This window comes from Myripristis murdjan, chromosome 23, assembly GCF_902150065.1.
Source record: "Myripristis murdjan chromosome 23, fMyrMur1.1, whole genome shotgun sequence".
In the NCBI taxonomy this organism is placed as follows: Eukaryota; Metazoa; Chordata; class Actinopteri; order Holocentriformes; family Holocentridae; genus Myripristis; species Myripristis murdjan.
This window is the reverse complement of record NC_044002.1, coordinates 457,178-460,925: the sequence shown is the minus strand read 5'-3', so window position 1 is coordinate 460,925 and position 3,748 is coordinate 457,178. Positions and strand designations below refer to the sequence as shown.

Here is a 3,748-nt window from a genome sequence, read left to right as displayed (position 1 = left end):
AAATTGCTCGCCAGACCCAAAAGTTTAGAGATTTGAATATTTGTGTGTTGTCGATTGATGCTTTGAGATTTTATGTGAGAAGTGTGTGCAAACCTGAAAAATTGTGTGTTGTGTTTTGACAACAAGGTGATGTGAAATTGACATCAGAGTGTAAAGAAGGAAAGTCGGAGTTCTAATATGATAAGGAAATCTAAAGTAGTAACAAATTGAGTCAAGCGATTGGGGACAGAAGTAAAGGTTGTGAAAATTGTGCCTAATTTTTGCTTTTTGTGTTTTAGCAATCGAAAAAAACTGTAAACATTTATTTCTACAGCTTCATGTCCTGAGCATTGTGTTTTCTATTTTTCTATGCAGTGTTTAATGTCTGCTCAGTAGTGTTTTTAATTTTGATTGACTCGGGGCACAATTTGACAATATAGTTCAGTTTTGAGCACAGATTGAACTGTTTTGAGGTGAAAGTTTGGTTTTGCAAGAGGAGTCTGGGGTTTTGTGAATGGAGCTTGAAAACTGGGTTTTGTGTTCACAGTTTAGAGAAATGTGTCTTAGCAATCGAGAAAAACTGTAATTCCAACAATGAAGTGATATTATACTTTAGTATAACAAATGATTCTCTTGTGATTGCATCAACATGAATACATGAGTGTTGTAACCTCCAATGTAAAAGGTTTAAAATGTATAATAGTGAAAGAATGAAATGCTTAAGTTTGTTTTGTACTTTCACAACACACCCCTCCATGTAACCTTTTATTTTGTCTTACTGCTTTCGAATGTGGTTCTCCCTGTGACTGATGACTACAGGACATTTGCTGAACGAAGAGAAAAGGACTCTGAAATTCTCAAAGAAAAATCATGTGAAAATATGAAAAACTCACAGAAGAAGCAACAAGAAGCCTTTGCAAAGCGAATGCAAAAGAAATACAAAAATTTAACTTTTGAGGTAGGAAATGAAGTCCTGCTTTACAATGCAAGAAAAAGTGGAAGGAAAGGAAGAAAGTCAAGAAAAGGGGACAGAGGAAGTTGGAAGGAAAGGAGATGCAAGCAGAAAAGAAAAAGAAAGTCAAGAAAAGGGAACAGAGGAAGTTGGAACGAAAGGAGATGCAAGCAGAAAAGATGAAGAAAGTCAAGAAAGGGGAACAAAGGAAGTTGGAATGGAACTACATGCAAGCAGAAAAGAAAAAGAAAGTCGAGAAAAGAGAACAGAGGAAGTTGGATGGGAAAGAAGTGAAACAAAGAGTATGTTATTTGGTATTATATAATATAACGTTAAAATATGGTCATAATAACAGTCTGTTTTTTTGTTATATTACAGAACACTTTCCATACTTAAACCAGTATTTAGAGCAAGATGTTGATTTTGGGGTTTTAATATGAAAGTATTGTATTTTTTTCCCCAAGTCTTAAAGATTTGGTCAGAAGAGGCAGTTCACAGGGTTGAAGCTGTGGTGGGACCATACAAACTATATGACTCATCGTTAAAAACACTTCAAGGGACAAATTGGCTTTCAGATGAGGTAGAATATACACATGCCTGGAACATGAAAATCATTGTTGAACATTGGATATAAAATTGCACATGTTACATTTATTCACTATTGGATGCAGGTAATTGACAGTTACCTTCACATCCTTGCAGAGGAGCAGAAGGTAAATGTCAAGTATAATATTTTTCTGTATGTTTCTTCTTTTGTGTAAAAGAAAACTTAGTTGCATTGATATAACAAGATTTGTACAATATATTTTAGTTTTTGTGAATTCAGTTTAAACAGGCTGTTAGATTCTTCCACAGGACCACATTTTTTTGCTGTCTTCTGTTGTGTCAACATCTCTGTTTAATGGACAGTTTAGATGTGTGAGGAAGGTGAGCATATACAGTGAAACTTCATGAGCTACACTTATTTCATTCATAAAAGTAATATCCTGCTAAAAAAATGTGGTGTAAACACTATTCTTTTATAGATGATCATCCCAAACAGGGATTTGTGGCTGTGTCCATACAACACAGGAGGGCATTGGATTCTTGTGGTATGTAAATCTAACAATATTCATATATTTAACAATATTCCACATAGATATGTGACTTAAAGCAGATTGACTGTAATTTGTTACAGATTGTGAAAATGTCAGGAAAGGCCCTAGTTGTTATGGACCCCTTGGGAAATGAGCAGAGGTAATTATTTAAATGTTTTAGCTGAGTACACACAAGGTGTGTCAGTAAAGTACCAGTGCCTTTCTATTGTATTCTATCTAATGTTAAACCCTGTAAACATAGTCATACAGGTAAACAAAAAACTATAGAAACACTGTAATGTGCTATACTATATTACCAAATGCTTTAATTATGTCATCTAATCCAGGGTTTTTCCTGCATATAAAATTACGAGGTGGCTGCCTCAGCCTAATTTTGTGCCGCCCCCGGCTCTCAAAACTCTGACGTCAGGAAAATTGTTATTTTCTGACAAGCGCCGTAGTAGATGGATGTCATTTTAACTGCAGTTGCAGCATTGCGCCGATGTGGTGGCGCTGTATCAACAAGAGTGCACTGGACGTCGCTGCCAAACCTGCCAAAGAGGAAGAACAGAGCCGAGAAATTCCCCTCCTAGAGGATTTTGTTTTGTGTTTCGGTTTCTTCGCTAGTGTGTGTGTTAATCGGCATCCTGGTAGTGGAAGTGAAAATGCAGCTTAGTTTGACTGCTATATGATGATATACGACGAGCTCACACACGCTGCTGATCTGTGCGGCGTGTGTGTTTGCGGGGAGTATTTGCCCGCTCACGTGTGAATTAAAGGATCTTGTCAAACCAACCCTTATGAAGAGAAGACAATCAAGGACCGTGACGTCGCCCGGTACGGCGGAGCCGGGGCCCCACCCTGGAGCCAGGCCTGGGGTTGGGGCTCGTGAGCGAGCGCCTGGTGGCCGGGCCTTTGCCCACGGGGCCCGGCCGGGCCCAGCCCGAACTGGTGACGTGGGTCCAACCCTCTGTGGGCTCACCACCCACAAGGGTAGCCGTAAGGGGCTGGTGCCTTGTGGATTGGGTGGCAGTCGAAGGCGAGGGCCTCGGCGACCCGATCCCCGGATGCAACGGCTGGCGATGGGGACATGGAATGTCACCTCGCTGGGGGGGAAGGAGCCTGAGCTTGTGCAGGAGGTTGAGAGGTACCGGCTAGAAATAGTCGGGCTCACCTCCACGCACAGCTCGGGCTCTGGAACCCAGCTCCTCGAGAGGGGCTGGACCCTCCACTACGCTGGAGTCGCCCACGGTGAGAGGCGGCGGGCAGGTGTGGGCTTGCTTATAGCCCCCCAGCTCAGCCGCCATGTGTTGGGGTTCACCCCGGTGAACGAGAGGGTCGCCTCTCTGCGCCTTCGGGTTGGAGAGAGGGCTCTCACTGTTGTCTGTGCCTACGGGCCGAATGGCAGTGCAGAGTATCCGGCCTTCTTGGAGTCCCTGGGAGGGGTACTGGATAGTGCTCCGACTGGGGACTCCATCGTTCTACTGGGGGACTTCAACGCTCACGTGGGCAACGACAGTGATACCTGGAGTGGGGTGATTGGGAGGAACGGCCTCCCCGATCTGAACCCGAGTGGTGTTTTGTTATTGGACTTCTGTGCTAGTCACAGTTTGTCCATAACAAACACCATGTTCGAGCATAGGGGTGTCCATAAGTGCACGTGGCACCAGGACACCCTAGGCCGGAGGTCGATGATCGACTTTGTTGTCGTCTCATCTGATCTCCGGCCGTATGTCTTGGA

The 3,748-nt window shown here is 43.1% G+C and overlaps 1 long non-coding RNA gene across 2 annotated transcripts; it reads left to right on the top strand.

Moving 5' to 3' along the window:
* Positions 1 to 568: 568 nt before the first annotated feature.
* On the top strand, positions 569 to 2,170 carry LOC115354951 (uncharacterized). 2 transcript variants are annotated; one of them, XR_003927831.1, is made up of 6 exons: positions 569 to 937; positions 1,396 to 1,511; positions 1,603 to 1,644; positions 1,787 to 1,858; positions 1,957 to 2,022; positions 2,109 to 2,170. It is a non-coding gene; the product is annotated as an uncharacterized LOC115354951 (long non-coding RNA). The 2 variants fall into 2 exon arrangements; XR_003927830.1 differs by lacking the exon at positions 569 to 937 and having other exon boundaries at positions 1,202 to 1,511.
* The last annotated feature ends 1,578 nt before the right edge of the window (positions 2,171 to 3,748 follow it).